Here is a 20,198-nt window from a genome sequence, read left to right as displayed (position 1 = left end):
GTTGATCCAATTCTTTTTGAAAACTTATTGCTATTAAATAGTTTTAAATGACTGGTAATGATAATGGAAGAATTTTTAGACCCTGCCTATCACAATCATGGACAATTAGAAAGTCTTATCAGCAATTGTGTCCATCCCCATCTCCAGTAAGTGGACCCATCCTTTAAAGGTCCCATGTTGTATAAAGTGAGATTTCCATGACTTTTTTGATTATAAAGCTGATTTAGGTTCTATATTATTAGTGTGAAAGTAACAAAGCCTCAGTCCACAGAGAAATGCACACAGCCTGTATTCAGAGACTGAGCCTTAAAACCAGCCGTCAGGACTTCTGTAACTTTGTGATGTCACAACAAGATTGTTACTCCAGAAAGAAGCCTGGGAGAGATGTAAAACTACACTAAGGCCATTTTTAGTCCTTAAAACCACAAATATATCTTCTTAATGATATCAACACTTCAAATAAAACAATGGAAAAGCACAAAATATGGGACCTTTAAATGATAAATGATTACAACAAACTTGTGACCCAACTACCAATCTGTACACTGGGGAAACAACAAGAACCACTTAAACATCTGGATAACACCTTCCCTGCTGGCTGTGGGGCATGGTGATGACAGAATCATTTAGTGGGAATGGGTCTTGCAGGCAGGGAGGGCACTTTTCATGCAGCCAAATACAGAGAGACCGTAGAAGAACCCTGCTGCAGAGTGCACACAGCCTCAGACAGGAAGAGCACGAGTGGCCAAGGCATCGAGCCAAGGCAAAGCTGGAGCAGCTTCAACTTTGAGTGTCCTTGAATGACCCAACCAAAGTTTGAACTTGAACTCCACAAAAACAAACTTAACAGAGCCGGATGACGGTGAAAAGCAACAGATTCTATGAGCAGAGGGGACATGCAGCATACGTAGTTGCACAATGTCACAAACAACATCACTGAATGTAACAAATAATCATCTTGATAGGACCACGTGTCTACTGTTTTTTTGCAATTTTCTTCCATTTAGTTTAGTTCTTCCATTTAGTTATTATTATTTTACTTAATGAATTATATTCTTTATTTCCCCTCATCTCACCTCTCTACTTTTGAAACCTCTTACAGTCATTATGTCTGCCCAGGTCAAGCTGATCACTATAAATGGATGATTACTGTAACCACATTTTTTTTTCTTTTTCTTTATTTTTCATGCATATTACCATCTAATTGACATTTGTATATTCATTGCACGAATATAAAGTAATGAAACGGACAGTTTTGCTACTTATTTAATAACAACCTCGCTTGTGGCCCTTTCCTGCTCCATGCTCAGTCTGAATGGTCCGGGTGAAAGCGTCACACTCCACTCACGTAACACACCTGCCACTGTGAGAAAGTGGGGTCGAAAAGTCTCAAAACGTGAGTCGAGAGGGAAAATAACTCACTGAGCGCACAGCAAACACACACACACAAACACGCACTGAACTTAGTGTTGGGAGAGTGGCAGTTGGAAAACCTCGCACAAATGAATTAGAAGAGAGCAGAAGCATCTGACTGCTTGCATCAGTGTCAGGTATCTGAGACACAACTTCGCCACGAGTGAAGAAGAACACACAAAGCTCACAATTTGCAAGACCTGTGAGGCGCAATGGAGGAGCAACCACGAAAACATTCAGAACAACAAACTTAATCTGACACTTAAAACACCATCAGCTGGTTATTTATTCATATAATTTATAGTCAATTGTTTTATTCTGTACATACAATTGAATTGCACCTTAAAAAAAGTAACAAAATGTTAGTGCAGCTGTAAATTATAGTTCTTACAAAGAAATCAGTGTCGGCTAAAATCAAGCTGTTTTTTTAAGAAACTGGAATTGGACAAAAAAAAAATCAGTGCATCTCTACTGATCGCTGCAACTGTGATCACTATAGACCGTTTCCACTGCACTGAAATGTGTGACCCTTTGGCAAAATTGTTCATCTCACACTCATGCTTTGATATAAAAAAAAAAAAAACATGGCAGACTGTAAAAAACCTACAGGAGGCTCAGCATTTTTTTTTTATATAACTGAGGCCCTTATCATAGGAGGAGAGTTCAGTGACTGGCTCAATGACACAGCAGCAGGATACACACTGACTGTTACAACTGTTCCCAAAACGACAGATTCTAAAGAAATGTTATGCACATACTACATTCACTACTACCTCCATGATATTGTGCTTTCAATCAAAATACAACCTTACAGTATGATTTCCATTCATTAACTAATGGTAACACCTCTGGTCACGACACCTGGTATGTTAATTTCTGTATACACACTCTTTCATGACCACCCCAGCTGACTTTGACATGAAGTTCAGGAAATATTATTAAAAAAGATATCACATGAAAGACGTGTTTACTGAGGACCATATGAATAAGCATCTTTATACTGACTTTAGTATCCTGGTTGTTGTGTGTTGTGTGTGAGTTATTATGAGTTATTGTGCAGTTCCCCTGTAGGATTAATGAAGAACCATATACGACCTACGAATTCCACCGCACCTGAAGTAGTGGAACCACGGCTACCAATAACTGACCGACAGCTAGCTTGTTAGCTTATTAGCTTTGCTTGGTCACCAATAGGAGAGGTTCCTTTAGTTTATTAAAAAGACACAGTTGAACCATCAATTCATGTCTCCTGTCAGCAAGCAATTACTCTGACAAAGGAGGTTAAATATAAATTAATGGTGCAACACAGCTAATGAGCTAGATCCCTCAATTTTTAAAGATCCCTCCAATGAAAATCAAGTTTCTAACCTTGTCCATGTGATGTTTTTTAGATGACACAAGACACATCATGAGTGCAATAATCAGTCATGACTGCATATTTCAACCTTGGAACTGCAGTGAAGCAAAGACGGTCTCATAAAAACATACGTCATAGAACCTACAGAACCAATTAGGAATGCACGATGTTATCGGCACGACATCGGTATCGGCCGATAAAAATCTAAATTTTAATAATTTCTCTCTGACATCTGTTTCCTCCTGTAACCATGTTGATACTCTTTGCTGTTTCACCTGTCATCCGGTGGTCGATGAGGCACCCAGAATTTCTCAATGAGGAAGTGATAGTAGATGAGCCTCCAGCCCCGGTTTTTCACTTTTTTTTCTCACTTTTTATGTGGAAAAAACCACATTAAACGAAATATTAATCATTGCAGAGTTTTGTTTTTTTTTGGTAGTTTAAACCATGTCTGGAGAGGAACTTTAACTCTTTGGGTCTCTAAGCCCTCAAAAGGTCAAGTTTGCTACTGGTAACGGCGCAAACTCGCCATTTTAAGTCCGAATGTGGTCAAGCCTTTAGACTCTGAGTCTTGAGTTGATCACTGATAAGCACCAGAGACATGAGAGCCATATTGATTAGGTATGCACCATTATCCTGGAAAGGTAAACCGTATAGCAACTATTTAAAACCATAATCCTACATCGACTATGTGAAATGTGTGTTGTTTGAAACAAGCCAAGAGAATAACTTTCTCAAGGGCAACTGTATGAAAATCCTATAGCCACTGCCAATTTTAGCACCATTTTTTTCACAGTTTAAGCAGTTTCAGTTAAGGTGTTTGCTTTTTTTTTTTTTTTTTAACCACAAACCCACAAGCACATGGAGTATTATAAAGTATTTATGATGCTGTTTTGTGTTTGCTTAATGAGCTTAGTCAGCCAAAGACCCATTATTTCTGAGCACATGTGAGCAGAACTGAGGCAGACCAAAAAAAAAAACCTGAGAGACTTTGCACGGGAGAGCAAAAAAAATAAAAAGACGAAATGACATGTGCTCAGCGCTCACACAGCTTATCATGCATAACATATTGCAGTTAACCTTTCTAAGACTGACTGTTGTGCTCAACCAAATTACTGAATGTATTATGGTGAACATCACGCATTCAACAAGTGAAGTGCTGTTAGCTCCATAACAGCATCTAAATAAAACTAGGTAAAAGCCCGTGGCGGAACCACATGTGGGTGTGCACAAGGTGCGTTTTCATATCAGCCGAAAGTCCAAGGCAGAATTTCTTTCCTGGTCCGACCAAGTGCCTTGTCCTGTCCTCATGTTGACACATGGGGGATGTGATCATACACAACAAAACAAAAGGTTAAATGCTAATCTGACGCGCAGAAACCCCCTTTTCAGTACCATGGAGAGTGCTACTAGGTCAGGCGTGCCAAAATACTTATTTCTAAAAAGTTCAATATTTATAAAGTTCAACATCAAAATAAACAGGGATTGTCCCAGGAGCATAAGCGCTGACAGTAAACATCAGATTTTAATGTTGTTTGGACTGTAGGCCGTGCCAGAGTCAGACTGGCCATAAGGAGCACTGGGAGAAATCCCGGTCAGCTTTACTGCAGCATATCAGCACGGCAACGAAAGCCCTGTTAATAAAGATCCACTGTACACTAGAGGACTATTTTAAATGGTTATAGGAAATGTTGATTTTAGGGATGCCCCGATCACCAATACCGATCATGTCCACGGCTGATACCGATCATTTTTTTGTGTGTTGTTATAGCAGCTGGTTTAGCAGTTGGTCAGTCTGCTTCATTTAGTGTAGTAGTGTACTGGTACCGCCAATGCGGGGCAGCACGACCTGATAAAAGGACCATAAAGAGTCATCCTTATTCAGACAACAAAATTTTATCTTTGTACAACAGAGCAGTACAAAAAAACTCCCATGAATCAATGCAACAAGTGAAGACAACTAAATTACAAAATGTAATAGTTAATAAATTACATTTATGTGAATTAAATTAAACAATTACTAACAGACTGAAAAAAAAATTATTATGCCTAATTAATGTGGTGCTAGCTCCTTGCCGGTTGCAATTATAAGTGAATGAAAGCCTACACCATGAGGTCCAGTCCAGCACAAACTGCACTTTTAAAAGTGAATTATTGTCAAATTTGATGCCTTGATTGCTGAAGAGGCCCCTGTTTTCATAATTTCAAAAGTCCCATCACCCATCTCTTATGTTAACGCCATGTGAGCAGTTGTTTCTGACAGCTGCAGAGTACAGTATGTTCAGCCAGCCAAACAACACACCACCCGCCACAGTTTGTCAAGAGTTCTGCCTCATTGTCACCACGGTGGTTTTCCGCACCACAGTAGCAGGATGTGCCAAGAAAAAACATTCTTGTTCATATACACAGTATGTAGGTCAAAATACTATAGAAAGCATCTTACAAACATATTATTATGGCAAAGGGAAACAAAACACTGCATGTTTTTCCATACTGCACTTATTACACTCTGCAGTGTAGTCGTCAGGAGGGTTGAGAGGTCTAAGATGCCACGGTTTCTGATGTCTGACTGAAGGCCAAAGGTCATCTCACACCGGACAAACAGCTTTGATACTCATGAGGTTACAGATGTCTGTATGAATCTCAATGTTCAGCAACGTATAATCTAGGAGACATCAGTATTGAGCTTCAATGTATGCTTCACAAAGAACTGAAATTTGAGTCCTCCTCAATATTGTATGAGTAAACATAAACAGTAATGATACCACAGTTAATTCATTATTTTTCAAAATGCTTCTGTTCCCCACGATAGTAAGTAATCCCTTCAAGTGTTGACTGAAGTCCAGATATGAGCCAAAACTTTCTGACTTCTAACAGATGAAGCAAATGACACTGATCATCTCTTTAACAACAGCTGTGACAAGGGGTGGTATACATTTGACAGTGAGCGAACAACAAGCTTGTGAAGTTACCATGTGATGTCAGACTGAGTAATGTGTGGGTGTAAAAACCTCCAGCCCCCGCTCAGTTACTGCAGCACACAACTCACACAAAAGTTGGTTCAAAAAGAGTGAAATAAGGCGTTCTAATGTAAGACTTACCCAAATTCAAACCAAGTGATTTTATCTACCTGTAGAGCCTTGGCATGGGAAACACCATAGAGTTTTTACAAACTTTACACAACAGACCTTGCAAAACCGAGTATTTTATATTCCTAATATTATTGTATATTCACTGAGCTTACATGACCACCTTTCTTTGATATAATTTTTTATAATCTTCAGTAGCTGCAATTGCCATTACTCAAGCTTATTGTTGACAGGGCAAAAATGAGGCATGCAGCCATTTCCACGGAAATGGCAACAGCCTATGTTAGTGTTGTAACTGAAGAGAACTGCTGGTGCTGGCTTCTTTTTTTTTTTTTAGACAAATACAACTAAAATACAGTTAGAGTAGCATTGTTGCATTTATATCAATCTAAGAAATAAGAAATTATTATAAAATCAGCAACTCCATTGGAATGGTAGTGAAACAAAGAAACGTTACGTTAACTTTGCTGGACTTTTAATGCACTACATCTGGTTAAAATCATGATTTGTTTCCTCGACAAAGAAGAGGAAGATATTTCTGTCCTTGCTTGAAAGAGCTCTGTGCTTTACTATCATAGATTTTTACTAATGTGTGTTTTTAGGAGAATATAAACTGTAACTAAAATACAATCTAAATATGTTTTTTTTTTAAATTCAGAAAACGTCAGAGGTGGTGGAGTATTGTTTTGGCTTGAGCAGTGGCTGCAGGTCTTCCCTTCAGTCTCCTAAGGTATGGCTGTCTGTACTGTATGTCACCTGTGAGGTGAAACCCAGAGCTAGAAGGTAATTAGCCTGGATGAGTATTAAGCCTGAAAGCAGGGGAAAATAGCTAGTGTTGCTCCCCCCTGAAACGAAAAATTAGCATTTTTACATTTAGTTTCTGAGCATTTTAAGCAAACTGTTAGAACATGTTAATCAATGAGCTTTCGAGGTGTTGGCAGGCATAGTTTTTTTCACTTTGTGCAGAGTCAGGCTGGCTGTTTCCCCCTACTCCCAGCCTTTAGTCTTCAATCTACCAACTCCAGCTCTGTGCTTGCAAATTAGATGCACAAATAAGATTTTCCATCATACTTCCAGAAATACAGCAAATAGGTGTACTTCTCAAAATAATTAACTAGCCCTTTAAAAAATAATATTACCTGAAGAATTGTTTGGTTTTTTTTTAACTTTAAAATGTAAACGTTGCTATTCCCTGAAAACTCCAGTATTGGTCAAGTTGTACCAAAAATCAAAAGAAGAACAGTCAAAACTGAGGCAGCCGAGGCCAAAATATCCTATTAGTCCCTAGTATCCTTATACATTAGAGTCAAGCTGCAAAAACACTGGGTCCCCATAACACAACTTAATAACATCCTTCATTAGACCCTCTCTTCCTGTTAACTATCCAAACTTCACACCCAATTTTTAATGCAGTTTCTGTTAAAAATGTGTCATCTCCAGATCCAAGCTGAGATTCCCTGGCTTTTGAAAACATCTCCAGAGTCACAGAAGAAATTGCACAACTGTTTTCACGCCCTCAGTAGTACTCCTTACAACTAGTACACAGATCTTTGTATGTAAAATCAGTTGCCTTAACGTTCAGACCTTCCTGTTTACTTGTTGGGTTTCCTGTCTGCCTGATTCAGTGCACCAGCTGCCTTTAAACTCAACCTTCACTGTCCTGGTGTGAGCTTTTAGGTCCCCTTACACCCTGTTACTGTAACAATCATTGTGATTTGATTCCACTAACAACAGCTCAACCTAACACTTGCAAAATGCATGAGCAGTTAATTGCAGCCATTCAAATCTCTATCTGAGCAACTGGATTTCCCAACCATCATCTCTTTCCTTGTAAGACCCACCGCTGGGAGCTTAGAAACTAACTTGTGACCATTACTGAATATTGTAAAGTGCAATATAAATTAATGTAATTGCTGTTGTTAGTGCTGTAATTTCTTTTGGGGGAGGCGTGGTAAGGTGAATTATGCATGATTGCAATTATGCATTTCTTTTGACTGTAATAGTCCATGTGCAAGTTACAACGAAATACTTCCACATGTGGCAGGGAAGTGGTTATGGCTCATTGATGAGGCGCAGTGAGCTGATGAAATATGTGGGAGACATACTTGAAGCAATGGAGGTGATCTGAGCAGCACGAATACTCGCTGTATAATATGAACAGGCCTCTATATGGTCCCCTGCAGTACCTCAATAGATATTGACTAACTCAAAACAGTGGAGTCACTCTTTAAGATTTAAGAGAACTTTCCTCCTAGAACCACATCAGCCAGTGTAGAAAATGTTAGGCATCAATATATTGTGCACTACAGTAACATCACTAAAGCTCTTCAGTTGTTTTAGTATTTTAGCAGGCAAGCTAATATTAGCTCGCCAGTACTAATCAAAAGGGCACATATACCTCACACTGAATTTAACTATGAATTGTTCATATTTATTTATTTTTTATTTTTATATGTTTTTATTTTCTACTTTGCCAAAATGAAAATAAACATAATGATGTACAGGCAGTGAATAGTGTTACATCAGAGGCACCACATCCACCCATGGAACAGCTTATATGGACCTATTAGATGGCCATGAATGAAGGGTTGGATGTTGGTCAAGTATGTGGCAGACAGGAGATCATGAGAAATACAGAAATCACAATAGGCCTTTCAGTGCTTCAGCCAATAGTTTATATTCCCTGTTGTCTAACTTTTTGAAATGTTTAGCATTGGTTCTGACTTGTCTGATAACATTTCACTGCCTTTGTTCAGTTTCGAGGGTCCACATCTTACTGTGATTGCTGTAGCATAAAGTGCACTGGATTAGCATTTTATTATGGACGCTGCAGTCTTAACTGGGTGCGTGCAATTCAATATTTTGAAATATTTCCAATACCATTTCTACAGTGGCCCTGAGAGCTCAACACACTGCAACTTCAGATAACACATGTATACAGACAAAACACAGGCAAATTCCGAAAACAACCACTAAACCAACTACACTGCAAAATAAATATGCTGCAAGGAGCACAGACGGCAACCAAAGTGTTTCCAGGGGACGGATGGATGGGTTATGCCCTGGTACATCCGTGCCCACTTGGTGTCCAATTCTTTAGCTTTCACAAGTTTCAAAGCACGAAACAACCTGGGCAAAACCCTTCCGTTGTCATCTGTGCCACTTGCAGCACGTTTGTGTATTGGGCTGTGTTGGAAGGTATTTGCAGTGCATGTGTTGTCAAATTGATTTGCTTGTGTTTTGTCTATCTGCATGTCTGTTCTTAAGCTGCAGTGTGCTGAGCTCTCAGGGGCCAGCATACTTCCCTCAGTGCCTCTCATACTGTGCAGTTAATATCAATTCAGAAACATGTGTTAGTTGGAAAGGTGTAAAGCTCCAAGATAACTGAAATAATATATAAATATAGCCCCATTTGTGATGAAGCCATGCTACCAAAACTTCTATCCACCTTAAACCATAAAGCCAACAACAGTATTCAACCTTTTATTCAGTCATTTCACAATATGGATCACACATTAAATTGCAGCCTGATTTATGGTCAATGATAAAGCTACTGCAAAACTTCACTCTATTTTTGCAAGATGAGATAAATTCATACCAGACATCACCGCCTTCAGAATGAGCCTGTACTTGCAAACAAACACACACTTGCCAACTTACACAGCCAGAGTGCCAGTCGAGGATTTGGCTGTTCATCATAAGAGAGTGATTGCGTGATGACTTCTTAGAAATCGCACCATGTTACTTTAGTAATCCGCTGTATTCTATTGTGACACGTTCATTTTCAGGTTCAGATACGCGGCTGAAATGTAGGAACGCACTTTCTGGAAGTGCTCAAAGCTTAATACACAATCAGTGTGGTAACTCACCTAGAACAAGAAGAAAGACTTACACATTCACTTACGGGTTGCATTTATGGGTGTATCTGTTGACAATACACTGTAGTACCTGTTTTGCAGTCGCTCTTTTCAAAGTGTTTTGGCAGAAGCACGGGCTCAGGACAAACTTCTTTTGAACTTCATGTGTTTGAGTGGATGAATGCGACGTGTAGCCTTAGGGCAGAGGAATGTTGGGACATCGCTATGTTCTCTTCACTTCAAAGTGGAACGCAGTTAAACCCTTAAGGAGACAAACAACAGATCCCCTGTCACACCACAACAGGCACCTGATGACTCATGAGGTGATTCTAGGAATAGACCTTGCATGTCTTGTTTACACCTTCACTTTCATACTGTGTCAAACTTTCGACCGTGACAATGGAAAAAGGCCAACTACAATAACAGTGGCCTAGAATATCTACTGACATACTGACTGTGATATGTTAAAGATCACAGCTGAACATTCCCACTCAGTGTAAATAAATCAAATTTATCTGGAAAATGAATGTAACCAACATGAGTCATTTAATACTGGTTAACTGCCGTTAGCCAGTCAGATCTCTTATTTTTCATAAATATTATGTATTGTTTTCTAGGGCTGTAACCAACTAATCATTTTCATTATTGAATAATTTGCAGGTTATTTTCACAATTAACCAATTGGTCTATGAAACAGTAAAAAAACTGCCCAAAAAAAAAAAAAAATTCTGCACCACAATTTACTATATTGTAGGACAAGAGTATCCTTACAATAAACAACGTGGAACCGTCACATTTTGGCATTTTAGTGACAAATAACTATAATCTGATTACTTCCCATGTAATTTTCAACTCATCTCAACTCACTCAACTCTTCAATAAATCGACTCAATGCAGCTGCACATGACACATTTGCACAGTGTACACTTTGGACGTTGAGGCGGGGATGATATGCTTATCTCTGCTTACTTGGGTGGAGTTCAATATGTATTATGTGATTCTATGATGTTTGGATTTAATGCGATATTGGTTTACTTTTTTAACACTAGACCATGGGGAGACACTTATATGTCACTTCTAGAGACTACGTATATCATGAGTCATATTTCCAAACACAGTGCACATCATGACAGCCAGTCCTTTCAGTTTTATTTCAGCAGCATCATTGCTACAGCTTCAAACCACACTGACAAAAATTTGTCACTGGGAAAACCCCTTAAGACCCCTAATGACCTCATTAGGCCATAATCCAAAGTAGTTATCATCTACCTGTTACTTTAATGAAATACTGTTACAATAAAGTTAAATAAGCACTGTTATAATGAAATGGTGCTTTTATTCTGAAGCAACAACAACAAAAACAACAGACATAAGGACAACAACAGTTAGCAGTTAGATATTTGCAGTTATTGGAAAGTTAAACAGTTCCCAGTCAGCAGCGCAGTTAAACATGAACATTTATTCATGGTGAGCAAAACGGAACAAACAAGCAGCTCTCGTGCAGGTGTCAGGAGTCAAGCTGGAGATAAAAAAAATAAATACATAAAAACTGAGATATTTAAAACTATTTCTTTTTCCCCCCTGGTTGATGTAAAATTAATAAGGCAGTGTATACATCTTTGAAAGATGTATAGCTTTGCATTACGGAGCTTTGCTGGTGTGATCCATCTTGCAACAGCCGTGACGCCCAACAACACGCTGATGTTCCGACCCATGAGCACTGAGTACTCATTATTGTAGAGATGAGTTCTCATGGGTCAGACCACAACCACCCTCTAACTGTGTGTGGCCGCAACATTCTCATGAAGACAAGACTGGTCTACAGACATACAAACACCTGTCAAACACTTCCCACTACAGGAGGTGTCTCCAGGACCTCATTTTGGCGTGACACACACACACACACACACACACACACACACACACAGACTCACAAAGTGAAAACAATACCAAGCCTGCTGTGGTGACTGGTATTGAAGCTTCACCTTTAATTAACCCTGAAAAGTTAGGGTTAATTAAAGGTAGAGCTAATCAAGCTGTACTAGCTCACTTGCTAAAGCCCTAAAACCCTGAACATCCACACTGGTGTTTTCCCTAATTGTGATTGGACTTCAGCTTCAGGTTGAAGTTCTATGATGAGATCTATGCTTGCAATGTTAAACTGATATAAACTGTTAGTAAAATGTCTAAATAAATCAACCTAATCAATAATATCAATTAATAAACAATTCAATCAATAAAAATGAATAAAATAAATAAAGCTGTTCTGCCTTAAGTGCAATAAAATAGAGTAAGAGTGAGAGAAGTGTCAATCAAACTGTCTGCACACACCCACACTTTCCTTAAAAAGGTCTTATCAGGCTGAGTAAGTGAAAACACCTGTGTGGGTTTATTTTGAGTGTGTAACACTTTTAATATTTACTGCCCTCAAACTACAGGCCCACATGATAAAACTTGTAGAGCAGACAATAGGATTGTAATGAATCACTTGCTGGATCCATGCATGGGATATAAACTGTGCCAAATGAAAAAAATAATGCTTTAAATCTGATGATACTCCCGGTTTTCACCTTTTATGGGAATATCAGTCATATTAAGCTTCTGCTCATTTAAGAATGAAGAGAATTTTTAATTACTGAATCCAGTCTTGGGTTTGTATGTGAATGGAACAGCAAAATGGCTGAAATGACTCCAATTTCTAATTTGATGAACTGATTTGAATCAATTACATGTAATTATCTTACAGACCTCACTGTAAAGGGAAGGCTGCAAGTTCAGTTTGCACAACAGATTAGTCCCACAGTGGGGACATTTGCAGTGTTACAGCAGCAAAGTGACTAGAGGAAGAGAAAAGTAAACTGCAAATGTCAGTATCAAATAAAAAAAAAGATAAATAATAGATAATAGTAATATAATATGCACAATTACAGATTTCAAGATATCAAAGATGTCTTGATCAACAGACTGAATTCACTCACTGTATGTGCTCCGATCCTTCTGCTTTACCCTATTAGGAGTCAGGGCTTGGTATTAAATATTCACCACTGTCATCACAGGGGTGGGGCATCCTTCTACACTTGAAAATAATCTAACAAGTTTTAACAAAAACATGAAAGAGCTTAATGAATTGAACATTCATTACTGATGCTTTTCCAGATTTTTGCCTGGCGTCACAAACTCTTTCTGCCGAATGCAGACCGATGACATCATTTGAAAAAAACCTGCTGTATGCAACTTGCAGAAATATACAGGCTGTAGGCTGCGCTATTGCAAATATGAGCCTGCTCTGTGAGTGGATACTGTTCATGCAAGCTCCCACAAATCAGTGGCAAATAGGCAGATGGGATGACCTTAAATACCCTCAGCTGAAAACCGATGCTGCCTTCAGTTCCTCCTCGGAAAACTCCAACATTTGCATGATGTCAGTATGACTTGTCATGCGTACTATTGCTTCTGGTTCATAGATAAATAGACACTATTTATGAAGGATCAAAAGTACTTTTTTATGTATGTATCCATGGTTTTTTCATCAAAAGAGACAAATAAACCAGGTATGCACATAAAACACTTAACTATGTCTTGAAAAAGTATTAATATTGGTACTATTAAATATATTTTTACTTAATAGTAAAAACTGATATGACACATGACTGAAAGGTTGTATTTTTCATTGCCTCCTCATTAAACCAAAAACTGATGATGAGTGTCTGAAAAGCTTTGTCTGTTGCTGAGTTTAAAAATACATTTAAAGAATATGTTCATATCTCTGGTCAAGTGCCTTGTTTCTGGCACAATCCTCACCTCACAACTCAACACCCAGACAAAACAAGCCGCCCACAGACACGTTGCTGGATCACAACCGTAATGTCGGACAGCCTTTGAAGGCATCATTTTCTGCTCATAAAGCAACCGTGAACGTATCGTTCATGAAGGTAACATGTCATCTGTCATGCTACTGCAAACTACGGCAGGGCCAAAAGGACAGTTTAGAAATATTTGTCAATAAGCCTAACCACCTTTACACCTACAAACAATTCTGTCCCCCGGGGCTAAATGCACATGTTTTGTCAAATTAGCGAACAACTCAGACTTTTGTTTGTGTAATGTCAGTGAACAGTCATGTTCAGAAGCCTTAAGGTCACTCATGTACTACGAAGATGCTTGTTTATTTTGAATACAACATGTTGATCGAGCGCTTCAGTTAAGTTGGTGTTTTCAAAGCGAAAGCAGCGGTTACATCACAGTAGGATGGAAAGGCATACCTTCAAGGCCACAGAAGTAAAAGTGAGCCAGAGCCTGCCACACGAGTATTATCATCAGAAGCTGGACGTCAGGCCTAGGCCCCCAGGCTGTGAGGGAAGCGATAACTACGGCCCATAAAACTACCTCAAGTTTTAATAAAAGCTAGCCCGGGTACGTGCTGGTCTCCAGTACTCACAGAACCTCGAGCAAAATATCAATCAATTTAAATTGCTCTTGCTTTTTTTAAACTAAATAATCCAAAACAACAACTTGTAAGTACGTCTCTGAATTAATATGAGCCGGCGTTCAATTCGGCGTGAATAAAACACCCCAGAAACAAAATAAAATGACACTTTTTGGATAAATTCTCCTGTTTTCCTGCTATCTCATTCCAACAAAACACACCATCGTGGGCGTAAAGGAGGAGTGTCAACCACTTATGAAGTTCAAATATTACAGTAATAAAATACTTTTTTTTGGATAAACTGCAGTCCGAATTGTTATGAACACTCAGTCAATTCTGGAAAGGTCTAAGTCATGTTCACCCGTGTGTGAAACGTCTGCCGATTAGCAAGCCAGCGTTGAATTGCAGAAATTTTTAATGTAGTTCCGCAAACACTATTTCGTCCATAGGACATCAAAAATACATTAGTGGCTGTGTTAAAAGCGTGAATATTAATATGAACACTATGTCAATGAACGCAGTGTGCGTTCACCTAGTAGCTATACTGTCAAACACCCAGTTTCTGGAGAGGCTGTCATTGGCTAGACTGTTGACATAAATAGCCAGAAAATGAAACATACCGCATATGCAAGAAGAAGCTCGTATCCAAAAATTAGTCAGAGTTCCAGTGTCTGTGCATTCCTCCTCAGCTGGAAGCAGTGTTGATCTCCGTCGGGTAAACTGGACGGGACACAGCGCCAGGGTTTAACCTGAAATGACCCGCGCTAGTGCAAACCAGGCGAGGGCTATGCGTGTGTGTGTGTCCGTGTGTGTACTGTATCTGTGTGTGTATGGGCGAACACTGTATGCGGCTACGAGAGTCTGTGCTCCGGACGCAGAAAACTTCAACATGGAGCCGAAAAACAAAGCTTAAAAACGGCACAGTAACTTGCAGCGCTCCGACTGATCGCTACGGGGAATCAGAGAGCAGAATCACGGGCAGGAACCGAGCGAAATAAGCCTCGCCCTAATTACAAACTCCCAAGTTTTTTGTTTTTTTTTCGTTGGCGGTTGGCTGTTTTCACTGTAGGCCTGGTACATGCCGACCAGGCAGGAAACATATTGCTCCAACTTACTGTGTGTGAGAATATTATTATTATTAGTTGTTGTTGTTGTTGTTGTTGTGTTTTTACTTTAACATTATTTATATGCATTACATAATACAATCGGTCTGGTCTGCAATTATAAGGTGGTATTATCTAATATATGTTTTTGTATGTTATGTTATTACTGCAACATATGGTAATAAAGAGTTTTGCATCTTCATAAATTATACTCAAGAAAGTATCAGTGTGTCCCACATCTCTTTCTACTTCAATGCCAGACTCACATCTTTCAGGTAAATTATTAGTGGAAGGTTTCAAAGCCTTCCAGCAGTGATCTGTGAATGCCCTTGTACTGCATACAGTACCTTGGATGGCTCTGATCGCTTCATGTAGGCCTGTTCACTCACCTTATATCACCTTTGCTTTCCTGTATTAACATGGACATTCTCCAAGTGTGTAAAAGGGCTGTGGTTTGGCTGCGTCTCCCTCCGCAGGATTGGATGACGGAGCCTAAAACACCTAGCTCTGTCTGATACCAACAATACAGAGACATCTACTGTAGATTATCTACAACTCTAAGAAACTTTAGCTCCAACAGATAAATGACATGGAATGAAAACTAAATGCAATCTCACAATATTCTTCACTATCTGTGTTTATTAAATCCCGAACATTCCAGGAGTGATGTTGTGATAAAAATCTACCTTGTCTGAATTTCTACTTCACTGAGTTTATGAAGAATGTGCAAGAAGATTTTGTATTCAAATTAAAGTTTGTTGGTTCATGAACAGTGATAACGTTAGTAAGAGAAAAAGTAAAAGTGAAGAATGCCATGTTTGAATTACATACATGAGCTATTGAGGTTTATGTTAACAGGAGGTAAGTGTTCTCTCTGCGTTGCCTCCTCTCCCATGCATTCCTCCCCGTCAGTGCAAACCTGACTCTCAGAAGAAGCCCCTGCTCTTTGATTGTCAGGGACTGACACCACCAGTAAGCCTGTGCTTACTGTTGGTGTTTTTTAGTAGCTGGCACATTTTCTGCTGTCAAACTGCATCGCAGCAGAACAGGAAAATATCTCAACATTACACCTCATTTCCTGTGACAGGCTGCTGGAATATGAACAACTCACCACACAATAACTTCTGTTTTCAACTAAATATGGATTTTTATTCTGAGGGCCATTTAAGCGACTTGAAAATTCAAGGTAATCCACACACACACATCTTCATTATACAGTGTGAGGAACATGAGGGGGAACACAAACACGACAGGAAGATATCGCTGTGGCATGCCAAACCACAGCTGCATATGTAAACCATGTGACCTGTTGTTGTATGTGGGAAAAATGCAGAACCTGTTTGCATAAAGTCTGCTTGCCACTGAGAAGAACATTGTGTTACTGATCTAGTTATCCTAGCACTGTCAAGGTCACACATATGTTACAGGGCCAATAAGTTCATATGACATGATTATTTATTACATGATATTCAAAATGTGTGTTTTTCTACAACAGAGTTTGTTATCAGTTACCTTCCTTGTTGTCAACCTCTTTCCAACCTTTCCAACCTCTATTTAAGCTGCATTTATATGTGTTTTTATATAGTCCCATATTGTATAAAGATGCACACAGCCTGTATTCAGAAACTGAGCCTTAAAACCAGCTGTCAGGACTTCTGGAACTTTGTGATGTCACAACAAAGCAGTTGCTGCTCTCTGCCATGCTCCAAGCCCTGCCCACCTGGATCCACCAACCAACCTTGCAGATTTTATTTTTCTGAGTGTTTACCCGTAATATGCTATATTTTCATTTGATTACTCAGACACAGTGAGCCAATCAGAAGACAGGCTCAGAGCCCCTCTTCTGATTGGCTCACCAACCTGTTGTTACTAGGGCTCAAGAGAGAGAGGAGATGTGAAAAGATATATTCATGGAACCATAAAAACCATAAATATACTGTATATAGATATCAAGACTTCAAGTACAACACTGGAAAAATGTAAAATATGGGAGCATTGGATCAAGTGAGTGTATTATTTGGACCCTCAAAGAACCTACAAAGAACTATCAACAATCTCTGCAACTCTAAAAAGGTCTTTTTAGCCTCTTTTAGTTTGTCTTCGTCAGACAACACATTTGCCCTTTAGCTCAGTCTCATTGTTGTCAAAAACAGTTTCTAGCAGCGACAATTAGTTGGGTTTTTTTTGAAGGAAAAATATTTGAATAAATCCACTGTACATTACCTGCTGAGCATCACATGACAGACAAAGTGAACAACTAGCTGATGAGGAACGGTTGAAAACACAATTACAATGGGGTGTTAATGTTGCTCTGTGTTGGCACTGACAACTTTAGCTATAACAAATGCTCCTTTTTTAGTATATTCATTTATTTATCAGGGAAAGCACACTGATTAACATTGATATGATGTAAATGTTTCAGATTTAGCCAAAAAGCTAATTTTCATTTGCAATTCCTAGGCAGCATATATAATTAGTTCTAACACATCTGTTTTTATATCTTTATTCAACATACTGTCTGATTCTGTTGAGATCATTTTAGCCAACCAAGTGGCAAGGTTCTTATAATGGCAATGCCATGAAGTGAATTTACTAACCCTTTCCTCTGCCACAACCAGGAGGTTAACGCTTGGCTTTTCGTGAAATATCTCCACAACCTTTGAATGCATTGCCATAGAATTTGGAGCAGTTATCCTGAGGATATCTGCCAACCAACAATGTGTACAAAGCTTTAAACATTCATGGTCCCTAGAGGATGAATCCTAATGACCTTAGGTTTTAGATGTCTTGACATACTGGGTGGTTTACCATCAAATTTGGTGCAGACCTTCATTATCTTTGTGTACTTTGGTGATCCTTTATCTATCTGGCTGTGGGGTTTTACTCCTGTTTCCTGAATGTTCTGAATACGACAAGTTATTGCTGAAATGTCAGTTCATAGAATAAAGGCTGTACTGCATATCTGTCATTCCAAATAGTAACAACTACACCATCTTGTTGTAGTGAAACATTGTCAGCTGAATCATCCTGCAATGCCTCAATAATTTATTCTAGGTTTCTCACAGGAACATTGCCAAGATTGCCACAGTGTATGTCCAGCACTGTGGACACACTGTACACGCTGTACGCACTTTTCACTGTCTGCTATGAAGCCCTTTGAGAGCTGGTTCTGTAGAATGTGAAACTAACATTGAAGGACTCTTCATGTTTACACCCAGACCAGCATTTGTACACAACACCTACTCAATACAACTTATTCCCACTAGAGAGTCCTTAAAGCATGATTAGAACCACTTAGTTGACTCTTCTAGTGTCTCCAGCAGTGCAGGTGGAGGGCACCTGCAGATTATCAATCACAGGCAGATACGAGTTAGTTATACAAATATCCCTCATCTTGGAAGGTCAGCAAGTTAGTTTACATAACCTAGATAGCTTTAGTCTGGCCTAGCTTTTTTATTCAGAGTGTCATTCTGGGAAACTCAAACTGATTTTTAGCTGATACCTGTTGTCATCCAAGGGGACAACATGTAGATAATCCACTGTTGATGTATCACAAAAACAAGACTTGATTTTAGAAGCTGGACAGAGCCAACCATGGAGGTTAAGACCTATTTGGACTTCCAGTTATTCAGAATTGGCAGCTATACCTCCCACAGCTCCTACTGAGCTGCTTTCTCTCTCGCTCGGCACTCTGAGATAATTCATAGAGTATATTTCCTGTATGTGAGTGGCAGCTGAGGGCTCAGGAAGTTAGGGAGGAAAACCAACCCACTGCATCATGTTATTTTACAGTAGGTGGTTACTTATTTCTGCTTTCTTATGCTCAACATTAAACAACAACATTAAACCAGAAAACAATGGCTTACGAGATTTCTTTAAAAGTTTCACTCTGGGCTCTGGATGTGAATGAACCTCATGCATGCGTAATGTGTCACTGGGCGCATGAATCATGAGAAGTGACTCAGCACCCAGTATGTCACAGTGGCAATTTTACACACAACCTTCTGATTTTAAAGGAAAAACAAAAACCATGACAACCTGTAATTATTAAAAACAACGCTAAAATGTAGTATTTTATGAGTGCTTCTGTCTGTGGGAGGGTTCCACTCACTGTGTACGTTGGGAGATTACCTTCATAACTGCTGTGAGGCCTGTTGTTGCATCCAGTCTATCAAGAGCAAGAGAGAAGTGAAGGCTGGCTGTCTTCTTTGGATCTTGTACAGCTGGCTGAGCCAGAAGCATGGGGCTCTCAATCCGCTCCCAGGCACTGTTCTGTTGCTACTGTGCCTCTTTGCCCAAATCCATGCTGTAACAACCCGAAGGTTGCGTTAACTAGCTACTGTACAATGAAACTGTGTAGAGTTTGCCTGTTCTCCCCATGTCTGCGTGGGTTCCTCCGGGTACTCCGGCTCCCTCCCATGGTCCAAACACATGCACATTAGATTAATTGGTGACTGTAAATTGCCTGTAGGTGTGAATGTGAGTGTGTGTGGTTGTTTGTCTCTATATGTCAGCCCTGTGATAGACTGGTGACCTGTCCAGGGTGTACCCCGCCCTCGCCCACTATCAGCTGGGACTGGCTCCAGCCCCTCACCCCCACGACCCTGTTTCGATGAGCGGTATAGAAAATGGATGGATGGATGATGACAAGGCCTAAATGAAATGTGACTTTTTTAGTGATATGTTTAGCTTGCAAATTGTAGCTTGCAATTTGCAAGCTACTTTTTTGTAATGATTTCTTTTCTAATATGGTACTCCGATAGGAATCAATGCTTTACTGCCAGTTTGTCACACTCAACTATAATACAGTGGGAGACAAGTGGAAATGAAATTTAATTTAATAGTTAATTGTCATTGCAATGTCAACATTGAATTCTGGTTGTTGATTGGCTGGGGAGAATGTCCTCCGTTTGAGCATCATGTTATGTTCTATCATGTTTTGGCCAATAGCAT

The 20,198-nt window shown here is 39.3% G+C and overlaps 1 protein-coding gene across 7 annotated transcripts in view; it reads right to left on the bottom strand.

Annotated features, from left to right (window-relative positions):
* Positions 1-15,374, bottom strand: part of thrb (thyroid hormone receptor beta) — a 115,710-nt gene extending 100,336 nt beyond the window's left edge. For 5 of the 7 annotated variants that reach the window (XM_071500561.1, XM_071500560.1, XM_071500565.1 and 2 more), the window contains exon 1: positions 14,763-15,374. The gene's annotated coding sequence lies outside the window, so the exon portion shown is untranslated. Of the gene's footprint in view, positions 1-9,807; positions 9,979-14,762 lie in introns of all 7 variants that reach the window. The other 2 variants (XM_071500562.1, XM_071500570.1) reach the window with 2 other exon arrangements.
* Positions 15,375-20,198: the final 4,824 nt, after the last annotated feature.

The sequence above is a fragment of the Trachinotus anak genome, unplaced genomic scaffold (genome assembly GCF_046630095.1).
Source record: "Trachinotus anak isolate AG129_WGS33_773 ecotype Australia unplaced genomic scaffold, CSIRO_AGI_Tana_v1 ptg000016l, whole genome shotgun sequence".
Classification (NCBI taxonomy): domain Eukaryota; kingdom Metazoa; phylum Chordata; class Actinopteri; order Carangiformes; family Carangidae; genus Trachinotus; species Trachinotus anak.
This window is presented reverse-complemented; position numbering and strand designations above follow the sequence as displayed.